Source organism: Perca flavescens, chromosome 2 (assembly GCF_004354835.1).
Source record: "Perca flavescens isolate YP-PL-M2 chromosome 2, PFLA_1.0, whole genome shotgun sequence".
Taxonomy (NCBI): domain Eukaryota; kingdom Metazoa; phylum Chordata; class Actinopteri; order Perciformes; family Percidae; genus Perca; species Perca flavescens.
Genome location: NC_041332.1, coordinates 34,474,458 through 34,491,824, shown reverse-complemented (window position 1 = coordinate 34,491,824; position 17,367 = coordinate 34,474,458). Strand labels below are relative to the sequence as shown.

The 17,367-nt window shown below is 44.1% G+C and overlaps 1 pseudogene; it reads left to right on the top strand.

Moving 5' to 3' along the window:
• Window positions 1–1,056: 1,056 nt before the first annotated feature.
• LOC114563004 (perforin-1-like) lies at window positions 1,057–12,114 on the top strand (annotated as a pseudogene).
• The last annotated feature ends 5,253 nt before the right edge of the window (window positions 12,115–17,367 follow it).

Below are 17,367 nucleotides of genomic sequence, written 5' to 3'. Positions count from 1 at the left end.
AGAGACCCGAGAAGGCAGAGGGCAGGACCGGGGAGAGGGAGAGGCGCGGATCGAGCGCTCTCTCTCTCTCTCCCGGATGCGATTATCTAAGTCGATTGCAGTTTCGACAAGGCGGTCCAGGCGGTCCAGGCTCTCCGGCTCGTCCCTAGTGGCTAGCAGGTCTTTCATACGTTCGCTAAGCCCATACAGGAACGCGCAATGGAGAGCCGGACTGTTCCAGCCTGATCTAGTGGACAGAATGCGGAAATCAACCAAATACTCCGCGACACTGCAAGTCCCCTGACGGAGGTACCATAAACGGGAATCAGTCTCAGCCCCCTGCACAGGGCGATCAAACACTCTTTTTAGTTCCTCCTAAAAGCGGAGTACGAGGATAGGAGATTCGGGCCTTCCCGCGTTCACCGAAGTGTACCACGAGAGTCGCGGAGCAACCAGGTGACAAAACGCACCCTGGCTTCGTCAGAGTGGTAAGTTACTGGCTGCCCCCGGAACACCAGGGCACACTGCACAAGGAAACCCTCCAAAGTTCCCAGCTCGCCGGAGAATTTGTCAGGAGGTGAAACAGATCGATTCGAGGGGAACGGGGGGGGCCGAATGTACCACGGGGGAGCGATCGGAGTGAGCGAAGTGAGCGGAGGGAGCGGGGTTACTGGAAGGATGGGGAGGCTCGGGGGAAGGAGCGGGTTGACCCAGTCGCCAGACCTCCTCGACCAGGGAGCGCAGCGTCTCGGCCATGGCGGAGATGGTTGTGGCATGCTGGCCGAGCAGCGCCCCCTGGGAGGCCATGGCAAAAGAGAGGTCCGGAGACGGGGAATCAGAAGTAGTGGGGAGTTGGGGTGAGCCTGCTGAGTCCATGTTTGGCTGAATTGTTCTGTTAAGATGGACAGAACGGACTCAAATGCAATGCTCCAAAACAAATATTTTATTATACAAACAAGGAGGGAGGAGTACGGGAGAAAAAACTAGGAAGATGAGGGACAAAGAGGGAAAACCTAGGATGGTGAGGAACATAGGAGAAGAAACTAGGATGGCAGGGGCTCAAGGGAAAAACCTAGGATGACCAGGGAGCTCAGGGAGAAGCGGGGAAACCGGGGCTGGGAAGCCACGGAGGAGGCACTGGAACGGGGGAGCCGAGGAGCGGACGAAAGCTGGCTGGAGCGTGGAAGCGGAGGCAGAGCGATGTAGGGTGCTGTGGGAGCAGAGGTGTCAAGTAACGAAGTACAAATACTTTGTTACCTTACTTAAGTAGAAAGTTTGGGTATCTATACTTTACTGAAGTAATTATTTTACAGCATACTTTTTACTTCTACTCCTTACATTTTCACGCAATTATCTGTACTTTCTACTCCCTACATTTTAAAAATAGCCTCGTTACTCATATTTCAGTTCGGTTTGTTTTCATTCCAGCTCGTCCGTCATCGTTCAAAAAAACACACACACAAAAAACCTATCCAAATCGCTCCATCCGGAGAGAGTGAATTTGATTGTGGTTGGATGAGAAGTGTAAACATAGCTATTCCGACACCCTATTGGTTTGTACGCGATCCATAACACCTGTACAGACCCGGTGCTAATACGCCACCGGTGCCTTAACGACCGTTATCAACCGGATCGAATAGCAACACGGATTTCGGTGCCTTAGGTGCCCGCGCGATGCTCCGAAAAACGGACTTTAGAGGGAACTGAACATCGCCGCACGGGACGCTAGTCAACACTAGAGTTGGAAGCAGGTTAGCCTAGCGTTAGCTAGAAGATGGAGTAAACATGATAAAATGCTGAGAGCTAAACGGTGTAAAAGTGTGTCTATATTTCACTGGAGAGGAGTCTGACACCAGACTGTAGCTGCCGTTGTCTGAAAAACACTGAGTTTGCAGGTATGATTTTAATATACTGTAACATTATTATAGTCATATGATTTTGTCCCCGCGTTTTAGAGTTAAGCTGTTGTCCTTAATGGCGTTTCCCCCCCTTACATCAGGGGTCTTGAATGTTTTTTAATCCAAGGACTCCTTAACTTAAAGTGAGATGTAGCAGGGACCCCCTACATATTGTATGAAATTAAGTTGCATATTAAACTGGGCCTACAATAACTGTTAGGGTAACCTAAAGCCTTCTTACATACCTTTTTTTCATAAGCTATTAAAATATTAATTGTTGGCATGATTTTATAAATCATATTTTAATGTTACATATGTGGCACAGTAAATCTAGGATTAACTGTATCTGTGGGCTGATATCTTAGGGACTACCTTACCTATAGGCCAGTAAGCCTATCATCAGTGGGAATTTATATTTGCTAATAATATTTTGGAATTATGTTAAGGCATTTTATTTTTATTTTTTTTAAAGACTCAAAAATGTACAATAATTTGGAGGCCCCCCTGCAATGACTCTGAGGACCCCCTGTTGAAGATCTCTGCCTTACATTACTTTTACTTTTATACTTTAAGTAGTTTTGAAACCAGTACTTTTACACTTTTACTTAAGTAAAAAGCTTGAGTTGATACTTCAACTTCTACAAAAGTCTTTTCAAACCCTAGTATCTATACTTCTACTTGAGTAATGAATGTGAATACTTTTGACACCTCTGCGTGGGAGGAGGACTGAACGGGGAGGCCAGCTGACTGGAACAGAGGGAGGAAGTGGATCTGAAAGACAAACACAGAGGAGGGTCAGGTAAGGAATAACACAAGTGAGGCAGAAAGTTTGAAGATAAGCGTTTGTTTTAGCATGGAGTGTCACCAGAGAAGATGAGGCAGAGCAATAAAAAATACTAACAGCAGAGAAAAATAAACAAAAACTCACAGCCAGCTGGTCCCAACCATAACAATATCATGTGTAAGAATGTTGTATGTATGGATGTGTATTATGCTACGGTTACAATTGTGTTAGCAGGATAGCATTGGTTATATGTGAAAGACTGTAGGTGTCCGAGTCCAGTGAATGTGAAGTGAAGTTATATTATTTTGGTATCTTTTTATATTTTAAATTAAGCCAAGTCTTGTAGGTGTAATATGTGTTAAATAACTTGAATTTATGTGCATTTATTTTCTGTCAGACTGTTTCATATTATTTATCATCAGTTTGGTTACACCATTTATTTGATTTTTTTTAAACATTTTATTATCATTTTGACATGCACTTTTATCAGAGTTTATACAGTAGAGACAACGTGAATGTATGGGGACTGTATGCAATTGTTCAGAAATAAACAAGCTTTGCTGTGAGCAACACGTTAACATTGTGTTCTCTATCTATTGATTCACAGTTCCCAGTTTTCTTAAGCTACGCAGTGCTTCCTAGCCTGTGTAGCGATTGCTGCCGGTACAGATTTCCCCTAGGTCTGGTGCCGGTAACACTTTATTCAAGACTGCACTCTTAAAGGGAGAGTTTGGAGTTTTGAAGTAGGGTTGCATGATTTACTTAATTACTTGTATCCATTGTGTTTTATCTACAGTAGGCCTAGATGGCAGTCGCCACACTACCAGTTTGGGGAAGAAGCCCACACAAACACACAAATACACACACACACACACACACACACACACACACACACACACACACACACACACACACACACACACACACACACACACACACACACACACACACACACACACAGCCCAGGTAAGACCCCTGAGTTCTTCCCTATCTAGTATAGTAGAAAGGAGAGTATATTATATTATAGTTGAGTACATTTTCGCATCCAATTCCTCTGTCATTAGTTTAGTGGCATCCAATGTATATTGAAATATTGCATGCATTGTTTAACTGATTCTGTGTTCACACCTTTTACCTTCTGTCCCTATTTATTTCTTCCATACAGATGGCAAGGCTGTGGCATCTCATGCTCCTGTGCTGGGCATGGAGTCCTCTGTGTCTTCCATCCAGTGTAAGCTTCCTTGGTACACCGCAGCAATGTGAAAAGGCTCCCTTTGTCCCTAGATACAATCTGGGTGGAGAAGGCTTTGACATCGTCACAATGGAGCGGAAAGGTGCCTTTGTCATCGACAGTGAAACATGGAAGCTTGGCAATGGCACTTGCAGGCTGTACAGAAACAGCTACATGAATAGAGAGAGCCAGAAGGTTCCAGCTGCTGTGGTGGAATGGAGAACCTGTCGTGGAAGTTTCCTTTGCAGCAGGGGGGGAGAGTTTTTCAGAGTTTAGTAAATTGAAACAAATAAGACAGGCTGAGACTAAAACCAAGTTGGGTTTTTTATATATATTTGCAAATATAGGAGCAACATGATTTCACAAAAGGCTGCAGCCCAGTGTGGAGTCAGTTTCTCAAATGAGTGAACAGAACACTAGGATTTTATGCATCTTCAGAGTGACAGCACACACGCACTTGGATTATTATGACGCTACAATTTTGACAGGCAATCTGATACACATGAAGACTTATCAGAGAAATGCAAGAGACATCTTGGAGTCATCTCACCTCCTCCTCCCTGTACGACTTTCACCCCCCAGTTACATCTTAACTGGCATGGGAAAACTAGAGAGTTTTAGGGTGACCTTGTACCTTTATCTGTTCAGACAAACAGTGCTCACATTATGTTCCAGACTGGACACCTCAGCAGTTTAAGCAGAAACAGAGATAAACTGTCTTTCAATAATGTGAGAGAATTAAAGAAGAATTAAAACATAAAAATATAAGGCATTATGCTTAAATTTAGTTTTTCCCATTACATTCCACCCTTTTGATTACAACCTAATCACAATACACAAATTACTTTAATGATTATATCTATTTTTGCCAATAGCATCTTCCATGTTCTTCAATTGTCAGAGGTTTGTCCACAAGCACTTGACAAATTGTTGGAAACAATCTTTACCATTGTTTCATGTGTGTGTGTGTGTGTGTGTGTGTGTGTGTGTGTCAGCACTACCTTCCTCATCAGTTTTGGACTCAGTCAAACAGAGGGACAGGTGTTGTTCTCTGTCTGGGGTTTTTTGGTTTTTCTTCGGGCAGTTACATACCCAATGTCCAAAGTCCTTGCAGTACCAACACTGGTCTGGGTTGTAGGGCTGATCATTTTGCCCACGGTACCCGCCTTGGCCTCCTCTGGCTCGACCACGTCCTTCGTGGGAGCGGCCTTTTTTGGGTCCGTGCTCCATATGTTGCCCACCAGCCTGTTGTAACATGCAGACAAACGCTTCAAACATGGTTTTCTCACATACTCGTTGGTCTTTCCACCCGATGCAGGTGTGACTGATGTTGTCGGTCCTGTCCAAGTGTTGAGTCTGTGTCCTCTTCGTCCCTCCGTTTCTCCAGCTTGTCTTTCTGGTTTTTAGAGAAAGCTCAGAACATGGGCTTTGGTTAGAACTGATGAGGACTTTATTGGTGTATGTGTGTTTTTGCATTATTTGCCTGCCTGTGTCTTAATTTAGTCTTTTTTCATTAGTTTTCAATTTGCCCGAATTTAAAGGAAACCAAAAAAAAAATATTTTTACCAATACGACAGACACTCTAGATCAGGGGTCGGCAACCTTTTTGATATGAAGTGCCCTTTTCAAAATTTCTTGTTTATTAGTGTGCCATGTTAACATAAATTTTTTTTATGACATCACATCAAAATGTAATATCCAGGGAATCTGTAATAATCAGGACCTTGTAATTATTATTATTGTATATTATTATTATGGAAACATGGTTTTAGTATGCAGTCCTGATTGGTGGAAAATGGGCTGACAGAAATATCACTGTCAAAGAGCCTGAAGCGAAAAGCCCAGCTTTAATGATGAATGGACTGATAAGCAGGTCCTGTATGCCTCATTTTCAATGAAACGATGCTGTGGCAAAATAATAATAACACAACCAGCATCATTATCAAGAATGAAGAACACGAACATAACGACTGCGTCATTCAAGTGCATATTAAGTAGCCACATGTATTTGTTTTGGTCTTATAATGCGTCCATATTTACCGCTCCAGCGGAGAGGATGGTTTCTTCAGCCAGCTTAAGTTTATAAGAATTTGTCCAAATTTCCAGATTCCCTGAAAACTCAGATAAACAGACTACAAACCGACAGCTTTTCTTTTAGCTTGTTTTGTAAAAATTAGCTATTTGCAGACTAGAGTAGAGCTGTGTTTGCGTAAAACAGTGCGGTGGACAAGAGTGGACTGAGCAGACAGAGCAGATTGAAATATCGCTTTCTCCATGTTGATGCCGGTCTACACAGGTGAGTGAACTGATAAGTATTGACTTTTAACTCCCCAAGGTTTAATTGTAGCCTCCTTACAGTAACAAGACTAGCGTTAGTTCATCTGCTCCAGCGGCCGTTGGTAATCCTCTTTGTATTGTTCCCAGTCAGAGATATGAGTCAATCAAACTACCGTAAATAACAAGTCGTGCACAGGTGCCGATTTATGTTTTCCTCCGTGGGTGCTCACACGCGCACACAGTTTAAATAAAGAAAGTAGTCAACAATGTTTGCATTTCAGAACCTCAGGAAATGGACAGCGGCCGACACTAACACACACGCCGTAAAGTAAGCTAGCTTTCAACTCAGGACAGCGCCGCTTCTCACAGATAGGATTGGAGATGAGAAGTTTAATCAGCTTCGTGGGAAATTATAAATCAATGCCACCGACATGACCAATCACACTTAGCACCACCTGCAATGTTTAATATTAAATTAATGTAAAAATGAACTGACAGTCTGGCACACGGTATCGGCACCTATGAGGTCGGCAACTGTGAACGTTGTAATTTGGCATGCGGATGAGAGAGTGCTTCAGCATTTCAACCATGATTTCAACACATCAATAACTCTCTTGCACACATAGTGCCAGCGTGCCATTGGTTAAGGTCCCGCGTGCCCATGGTGGCACGCGTGCCTAAGGTTGCCGACCCCTGCTCTAGATATTCTGAACCACCATTTACCATCTCATCCACCACGGATCCCATAGGAGTGTGTGACCCGGATCTGCTCGATCCGTTACCCATCCTACTTACAATCGTCACTGTAAGGCCTGGTTTCTATCTTATTTCGGAAAAACCATGCACGAAAAAACCTAACAGTTTCTGAAAAAACGTTTATTAAATTTACTTCAAAATCTAATTACATTTACTTCAAAATCTAATTAGATTTGTCCCCTGAAAATCTATAAAACAAAGTCACACCCGTGTGGATAGAGATCTGTGGCTTAGAAGGTTCTAGACATACTGCCAGAATGATCACAAATGTAATCACCCAAATTTAAAGGACCACCCAAAATGTATACAAACAACCCCAAAATGGTTGTCCTATTTCAGTTTCCAACGTCAGTATTTGTTTCTGGAAGTTTACTACAGCCAATTCAAATTACTCTTAATTCAATTTAAATTAGAGTTTGATTTTACCCTGCTGCGTGGAATTGCTTTCATCTTAATAGATCAGTGTTGGGTCAGTAGAGCACTCCGTGGTTTCTGATCCTCTCTTCTCTGAATGCTTTTTGGGCGAGGTAGAGGCAAAGATCGTTTGATCTCGGATCGCAAGTCCTCAGTCAACCACGGAGTCTCTCTTATCTGAGACCCGCACATGATCTCCCATCTCGTCGCCATGTTTGTCGTGGAAGTTTACTTTGCAGCATGGGGGGAGAGTTTTTCAGAGTTTAGTAAATTGAAACAAATAAGACAGACTGAGACTAAAACCAAGTTGGGTTTTTGTATTTTATTAAAAACATATATATATTTGCAAATATAGGAGCAACATGATTTCACAAAAGGCCGCAGCCCAGTGTGGAGTCAGTTTCTCAAATGAGTGAACAGAACACTAGGCTTTTATGTATCTTCAGAGTGACAGCACACACGCACTTGGATTATTATGACGCTATCATCTCATCTCCTCCTCCCTGTACGACTTTCACCCCCCAGTTACATCTTAACTGGCATGGGAAAACATGAGATAGTTTTAGGGTGACCTTCTACCTTTATCGGTTCAGACAAACAGCTCACATTATGTTCCAGACTGGACACCTCAGCAGTTTAAGCAGAAACTGAGATAAACTGTCTTTCAATAATGTGAGAGAATTAAAGTAGAAATAAAACATAAAAATATAAGGCCATCCATCCATCCATCCATCTTCGTCCGCTTATCCGGTGTCGGGTCGCGGGGGGAGCAGCTCCAGCAGGGGACCCCAAACTTCCCTTTCCCGAGCAACATTAACCAGCTCCGACTGGGGATCGAGGCGTTCCCAGGCCAGGTTGGAGATATAATCCCTCCACCTAGTCCTGGGTCTTCCCCGAGGCCTCCTCCCAGCTGGACGTGCCTGGAACACCTCCCTAGGGAGGCGCCCAGGGGGCATCCTTACCAGATGCCCGAACCACCTCAACTGGCTCCTTTCGGACAAAGGAGCAGCGGCTCTACTCCGAGCTCCTCACGGATGACTGAGCTTCTCACCCTATCTCTAAGGGAGACGCCAGCCACCCTCCTGAGGAAACCCATTTCGCCGCTTGTACCCTGGATCTCGTTCTTTCGGTCATGACCCAGCCTTCATGACCATAGGTGAGGGTAGGAAAACTGACCGGTAGATCGAGAGCTTTGCCTTCTGGCTCAGCTCTCTTTTCGTCTGGCGGTGCGATAGATTGAATGCAATACCGCACCCGCTGCGCCCGATTCTCCGACCAATCTCCCGCTCCATTGTCCCCTCACTCGCGAACAAAACCCCAAGGTACTTGAACTCCTTCACTTGGGGTAAGGACTCATTCCCTACCTGGAGAAGGCATTCCATCGGTTTCCTGCTGAGAACCATGGCCTCCGATTTAGAGGTGCTGATCCTCATCCCAACCGCTTCACACTCGGTTGCGAACCGATCCAGTGAGTGCTGAAGGTCGCAGGCCGATGATGCCATCAGGACCACATCATCTGCAAAGAGCAGCGATGAGATCCCCAGCCCACCAAACTGCAACCCCTCCCCACCCCGACTACGCCTCGATATCCTGTCCATAAATATTACAAACAGGATTGGTGACAAAGCGCAGCCCTGGCGGAGGCCAACCCTCACCTGAAACGAGTCCGACTTACTACCGAGAACCCGGACACAGCTCTCACTTTGGTCATACAGAGATTGGATGGCCCTGAGTAGAGACCCCCTCACCCCATACTCCCGCAGCACCTCCCACAGTATCTCCCGGGGACCCGGTCATACGCCTTCTCCAAATCCACAAAACACATGTAGACCGGTTGGGCATACTCCCAGGCTCCCTCCAGGATCCTTGCGAGAGTGAAGAGCTGGTCCGTTGTTCCACGACCAGGACGGAATCCGCATTGTTCCTCCTCAACCCGAGGTTCGACTATCGGCCGAACCCTCCTTTCCAGCACCTTGGAGTAGACTTTACCAGGGAGGCTGAGAAGTGTGATACCCCTATAATTGGCACACACCCTCTGGTCCCCCTTTTTAAAAAGAGGAACCACCACCCCAGTCTGCCACTCCTTTGGCACCGTCCCAGACTTCCACGCAATGTTGAAGAGGCGTGTCAACCAGGACAGCCCCTCCACACCCAGAGCCTTGAGCATTTCTGGACGGATCTCATCAATCCCGGGGCTTTGCCACTGTGTAGTTGTTTGACTACATCAGTGACTTCCGCCTGGGAAATCGGCGACAATCCCCGTTATCCTCCAGCTCTGCCTCTAACATAGAGGGCGTATTAGTCGGATTCAGGAGTTCCTCAAAGTGCTCCTTCCACCGCCCTATTACCTCCTCAGTGGAGGTCAACAGTGTCCCATCCTTACTGTACACAGCTTGGATGGTTCCCCGCTTCCCCCTCCTGAGGTGGCGAACAGTTTTCCAGAAACACTTTGGTGCCGACCGAAAGTCCTTCTCCATGTCTTCTCCAAACTTCTCCCACACCCGCTGCTTTGCCTCTTTCACGGCAGAGGCTGCAGCCCTTCGGGCCCTTCGGTACCCTGCAACCGCCTCGAGTCCTCCGAGATAACATATCCCGGAAGGACTCCTTCTTCAGTCGGACGGCTTCCCTGACCACTGGTGTCCACCACGGTGTTCGTGGGTTACCCCCTTGAGGCACCTAAGATCCTAAGACCACAGCTCCTCGCCGCAGCTTCAGCAATGGAAACTTTGAACATTGTCCCTCGGGTTCAATGCCCCCAGCCTCCACAGGGATGCACGAAAAGCTCCGCCCGGAGGTGTGAGTTGAAAGTCTGTCGGACAGGGGCCTCCTCCAGACGTTCCCAATTTACCCGCACTACACGTTTGGGCTTACCAGGTCTGTCCAGAGTCTTCCCCCACCCCCTGACCCAACTCACCACCAGATGGTGATCGGTTGACAGCTCTGCCCCTCTCTTCACCCGAGTGTGTCAAAAATACGGCCTCAGATCAGATGAAACGATTATGAAATCGATCATTGACCTTCGGCCTAGGGTGCTCTGGTACCAGGTACACTTATGAGCATCCCTATGTTCGAACATGGTGTTCGTTATAGACAATCCATGACTAGCACAGAAGTCCAACAACATTTCTGGTCCCTGATCTAAACCAGAAATATAAGGCATTATACTTAAATGTAATTATCCCATTACAAACCCTCCCCAAGTGCAGTTTAAAGGTCTCCGGTATCCAGTATGATTCTGTCGAAACTCTTGTCAATGATTCTACATCATCCGTGTCCAATGATTGGAAAATTGGCCTTGAAATCCCTGTACATCCGTCTGTCACTCTTGGTGTTGGTTTTGGAGGTTCCCACTCCAAAGAATTAACCCTTGCCATGCAAAAGTCGAAAGAAGACCACTACACCTTCTTTAGCCATTCTGTCTACTGTAGCTTCTACTGGTGAGTATGTGCACAGATATTTGTTTTTTTGCCATTCACTGCTTTGTTTTACAGTGTACTGGATAGTTGGCAGTAATGAAAGCAATTTAGCTAAAAACAAAAAAACAAACAGTGACATGTGATAGACGGAAACTAATTTATATAATTCCTGTGTTTTACAGCTACAGAATGGCAACAAAACCTCCACTGAGTCATGACTTTGAATCAGCTGTGAACTCCCTTCCGTCCTATTCACGTAAGACAGAGCCATCATATCGTAGTCTGATCGACACATATGGTACACATTACATCACACAAGTGTCTCTGGGAGGGGAAATAAAAGCAAGCACTGCTGTCCGGACCTGCCAGGCAACCATGTGTGGACTGTCTGCAACAGACGTCAAAGACTGTTTGTCAGTTGAGGTGTCTGCTACCTTTGCAAGTACTGCTAGCATTAAGGCTGAGTACAAACACTGTCAGGCAGAGAAGCAGAAGTTAGGCTCTGGTCAAAGTTTCAGCAGCACATTTAATGAACGTACCACAGAGGTAATTGGTGGACACATCATCGAGGGTGACATCCTCTTTGAAGGCCAATCAAACCCCTCTGTCTATAACAACTGGCTTAGCTCACTGAAAACCACACCTGATGTGGTCCGATACAACATTAATCCCCTGCGCACCATACTGCCAACCGGTCATATTGCCAGAGCCGGACTGAAGCAAGAGGTGGAGAAGTACATCAAGAAAAATGCAGTGTTGAAAAAATGCTCAGAAACCTGTAAGATTGGGCACAGATCCAGCAAAAGGGATCCTTGTGCTTGTGTTTGCAACAGTAGTCAGAATATCAAGTCAAACTTCTGTCCTGCTGGGAAAGGTCTTGCAACATTAAAGGTTTTCAGGCTCTATGCAGAAGAACTTTATGGTGATTTGTCTTCTCAGACAGATGGTTCAGTGGAGGTTAGTTATGGTGATAAGATTAAGCGTACTGTCATCATAGGTGACAATGACAATCCTAAATGGCCAGAGACATTTGAGTTTGGACCCATCGTCATTAACATGAAAAACAAATTTACGTTCAGTGTTTATGATGAGGATTCTTACTGGAACAGTGATCCGCTTGGTGAGTGTTCATTTGATCTGCATAAAGGAAAAGTGAGGGACAGCTGCATGTTAAATCACGGTACCTTCTTCTTCTCCTAGATAGTAGAGTGTGCACCAAGTCTTGGTGGTGACCAAGAATACATACCCTCCCCGATGAGTCCCTCTTTGGCCAAGGTCTTCCACACTAGAAAAGGGGTCCTTGGAGAGACAGAGAAGAGGAATACTAAATCAGTCAGTCAGGTTAAGGTCAGCGGTTGACATGAGATGGGGTGATGAGAGAATAAGGATTTAAGTTTATGATTATCTTCCATGTAGTTAATTGCATATTTCACACTGTTACTATTTCTTTATTTGACTTTTGTTAACAAAATAATTACACATTCTCAATTTCTCAAATGTAATCCAAATTCTGCATGTTTGTGAGAAATGTTCTTTTCCTCTGCTTCTTTCTGTTAGTTAAAAAAACTCTGCCAATAAAGCATCAATAAAGACAACACGGTTGTCAGTGTGATTTATTGTAATAAAAATACTGTGTAATTTTGTGGTTACATGTACAATCGAAATGCATAATCATACAAATGCAAGCAAACAACTGAAGTCAATATGGCAACACATAGAAGGCTCTTCTCATATTTCCTCTTCATTTCATCCAATCATTCCTATGAACAAAAATGGCCTTGTTTCTGGGCATTATGTCCATGAGAGGGCAAACGTAAGAGATACATAACTACTTTATAGGTATATTTATTTCAACAGAAACATATTTTAAAAGATATATATACCTACACATTACAAAATAAACCATAAACGTCATTGTAGCAGTTCCACTGCTGTAGACCTCTGTTCACAGACAACGACAAACACACAGGGAGGAATATTTGCCACAGCGCTTTATTTACGGATCGCATCAGCAATGAATTGTCCCACAATCCGTCTGGAGCTCCCTCGCTCCCACTTGGCCCGAGGCAAAACTTGCGATGTCCAGCTCACCACACAGTGTCCACGTCTCCTCTCTCGCAGTTGGCCATTCCTCGCTTGCTCCGGCTCACTACTGCTTTTAAAGGGAGAACATAATCAGACAACTCGCTGCAGCTGTAGCAATCAGTCCCTCCCTACCTGCTCACCTGAGCCACCACCTCCTCCCCACACCCCCTCCACACCACCACAGTCATATACTGTAAATCTTAATTTAAAGACTGGCTTTCAAACAGAGGCATTGACCTTATACATTTTTCTTTATATTGCAATGCAGTAAATTACAGTGTTCAGCATAAGTGAAAACCCCATTATAAAGTTGACTAAAAAGAGGAATAATAAATCATCTTTTGGAAATTGATGTTAATGCCTTAATTAAAAAAATGGGAAAAATCCAACCTTTAAGGACACCAATTGTCTTTGTGAATGAATAATGTATCGTAAATAAATAAATGTTTTTCCTTAAAATACAGGGGGCATAAGTAAGTACACCCCTATGTTAAATTTCATGGATCCAGGATACTATGCATCCTGATAAAGTTCCCTTGGCCTTTGGAATTAAAATAGCCCCACATCACATACACTTCACCATACCTAGAGATTGGCATGGGGTACTTTCCATGAAATCATCTCTCAATGCAAATCAAACCAGCTATAGGCTAACTGAAATAAAACCATGCCAATCTCCAGGTATGGTGAAAGGTTTGTGATAATGTTTTAATTCCAAAGGCTAAGGGAACTTTATCAGGATGCATAGTATCCTGGATCCATGCGATAACTGGCCTTTAAAAATAAAAATCTGCCTGCTTCTATGGGAATTTAACATGGGGGGGTGTATACGTATGCCCCCTGTATTTCAAGGAAGAACATTTATTTATTTACGATACATTATTCATTCACAAAGAAAATTGGTATCCTTAAAGGTTGGATTTTTCCAAATTGTTTTCATTAAAGCGCCAATATTATGCTCATTTTCAGGTTCATAACTGTATTTTAAGGTTGTACCAGAATAGGTTTACATGGTTTAATTTTCAAAAAACACCATATTTTTGTTGTACTGCACAGCTCTCTCTCACTGCTGCAGGTATTAGGTACCACAAGTAACTCTGCATTCTGGGAGCGCAGTGCTCTAGTGGGACAATATGGTACTAGGAGCTCTTCTAGATGATGGTTGATGATGATGGTGCTGGTGATGATGGTTGATGAGGATGGTGCTTGACCATTTAGAGCTTTGTAGGTCAGGAGAAGGATTTTAAATTCAATCCTAAATTTTCCAATCCTAAGCTAATACAGGTGAAATATGATCTCTTTTCTTACTTCTTGTCAGAACATGTGCTGCAGCATTCTGGATCAGCTGAAGAGTCTTAACGGACTTATTTGAGCAACCTGACAGTAGGGAATTACAATAGTCCAGCCTGGAAGTAACGAATGCATGGACTAGTTTTTCAGCATCGTTTTGAGACAGGATATTCCTAATTTTTGCAATGTTACAAAGATGAAAAAAGGTTTGTTTTAGATGGGCGATAAAGGATATATCTTGATCAAAAATAACTCGTAGATTTCTGACAGTAGTGCTGGAGGTCAGGGCAATACCATCCAGAGTAGCTATATCTTTAGATAATGAGGTTCGGAGGTGTTTAGGGCCCAGCACAATAACTTCAGTTTTGTTAGAGTTTAACATCAGAAAATTGTAGGTCATCCAGGATTTTATATCTTTAATGCATGCTTGAAGTTTAGCTAACTGACTGGTATTCGTCTGGTTTGATTGACAAGTATAATAGGGTGTCATCTGCATAACAGTGAAAGTTAATTGAGTGTTTCCTAATAATATTACCAAGAGGAAGCATATATAAGGAGAATAGAATTGGTCCAAGCACTGAGCCTTGTGGAACGCCATGGCTAACTTTAGCGTACTTGGAGGGTTTATCATTAACATTAACAAACTGAGATCAATCAGAGAAATAGGACTTAAACCAGCTTAGTGCGATTCCTTTAATGCCAACTAAGTATTCCAATCTCTGTAACAGGATTGTATGGTCAATAGTGTCAAATGCATCACTAAGATCTAGTAAAACAAACATGGAGACAAGTCCTTTGTCCGCAGCAGTTAAAAGATCATTAGTAATTTTCACCAGTGCCGTCTCTGTGCTATGATGCTTTTTAAATCCTGATTGAAAGTCCTCAAATAAACTATTGCTATGTAGAAAATCACATAACTGATTAGCAACTACCAAAGGGAAGGTTAGATATAGGTCTATAGTTTGCTAAGACCTCAGGATCGAGGGTGTGTTTTTTCAGAAGAGGTTTTAGCACAGCTACTTTAAATGATTGCGGTACATAACCTGTTAAAAAGACATATTGATCATATCTAGTAATGAAGTGTTAACCAGGGGTAACGCTACTTTGAGTAGCCTCGTTGGGATGGGGTATAAGAGACAGGTAGATGGCTTAGCTGAAGATACCTTTAACATTAATTGCTGAAGGTCTATAGGATTAAATCAGTCTAAGTATATGTTAGGTCTAGTCGTTCTTTCTAGCAGTCCTGCGTTTAAAGGTGAACTCCTGGTGGAGTGGGTGGATGGAGATAGAGTGGGGGGAGGAGGAAGGGGCACAACAGGAGGAGGCCCACGCTCCATGGCTGCAGCAATCCTCTCCAGACTGTGGAGATGCGCCCGAGAGGCCGCAGTAACATCGCCACCAGCCGATTTCCAAGCACATTTTCAGCGGTGAGGGTGGACACAGCGATGTCCTCTGCTGGCGTCAGGTCGTGAGTAGAGGGTGAGCCACCTCCAGTTGTACCACGTGTCCGTTTGTTGCCAGCAAGCTTGGACTTCCCCCGTCTTCTGACATCGTAGTAGCGCTTGCAGCACTGGTACGATGTCCTGGGGATGCCAGCTGTGAAAAAAATGTCTTCCCACACCTGTTTAACAGAAGCTAATTTGGGTGGGTTTCTCCCACCCCCACACAATGTCACTTCTCTGTTTCTCTGTCTTTATGGCCCTGACGAGAAAGTCGGTCCCCTCGGCTGTGAACCGCTCCTGGCGTGTGCCTGGCAAATCCGTCATTGTAATAGCAATATGCCATGTAATGAGCGTGTCTGCTTAAAGGGAATGTGAGATGATGCTCGGATTGGTTTATTGCACATTACGCCCAAACCACACCTAGCTACTTCAGACCAACCCATTTTAGATTTGCGTCGGGCGCAAGAGTCATTTATCCCACCGGTATAATAGCAACAGCACCCGAGATCAGATCGTTAAAATAAGGCCCCTTGACTTAAGATTCAGTGATGTGCTTGGAGTATCACCTGAAACAGTTAATTAGAAACTGCTTGTTCCAACTGAGGAACATATCCAAGCTAATGACACTGGTGCCAATGGTAGAATTGGAAAAGATCATGCACGCTTTTATTTTGTCTTGTTTGGATTACCTTAAGAATCTTTTACCGGTTTGAACAAGAAAGAGCTTTACCGTCTCCAGGCTGTTCAGAACTCTGCTGCAAGGCTTTTAACTCAAACAAGCAAAAGAGCACACATCACACCTGTTTTAGCATCATTTCACTGGTTACCAGTTCATTTTCGAATTTATTTCAAAATTCTGGTGCTTCCTTTTAGAGCCTTGCACAGACAATGTTTTTCTTATATATCTACCTTGATACAGCGTCACACTCCTTCCCGGAGTCTGAGGTCATCAGGTCAGATGTTGTTAGTGGCTCCCCACACTCACTTTAAAACAGAGGGGATCGGTCATTTCAGGCAGTGACACCCAGGCTGTAAATGTACTGCCCCTCTCCTTACATTGTTCAAATTCTTTTAATTCTTATTTATCTAAGTTATCGTGTTCACAAGTATGGGGCGTGTGTCCGAACAGCACTGGACCGAGCCAATCAGCGTGCTGTAGGAGCTACTGGCAGCTACGGACGTGGGTTAGGTGTGTGTGACGGCCGCAACTGATTGTCAAAACAACGATGGCGGACGTGATACCTGCCCGCATATTTTTTCCTTTTCCAAACAGGTTCCAGATGGTTCTGTATAACGAACCATCTAGCACAGAGGTGTCAAACTCAATTTCACTAAGGGCCACACTGGAAACTAAGAATGAAATCAAGGGCCGGACATGTTTATTCACATGCTTTTATTTTATCGAAAAAGTCAAGGATCTTTTACTGGATTATTCTGTGTCTCATATAGTCTTCTCACTTACAGTTTTGTACACATAAAGCCCCCAAAAAGTAACTTAGCCATCAAAGAAAAAAGTGACAAAAAATGTCGTAAAAAGCAACAAAAACATTGGGAAAATTAAAGCTGCAAGCAGCGATGGACGGGCCCTCGCGCCTCGGCGCGCATCAGGGTTACTGGTGGATGCCGCTCCTTGCGGCCGTGCATTTGCGCGGCACTCAGAAACCGCAAATCGTCAATGAAAAGGGAACTCCCTGCTGAGTTCAACGATACCTCACACAAGACTCTATGTTATACGGTTCATAAGCTGTGAAAAGGGGTGTGGCTAAAGCATATGGACAAACCGTGACCAATTAAA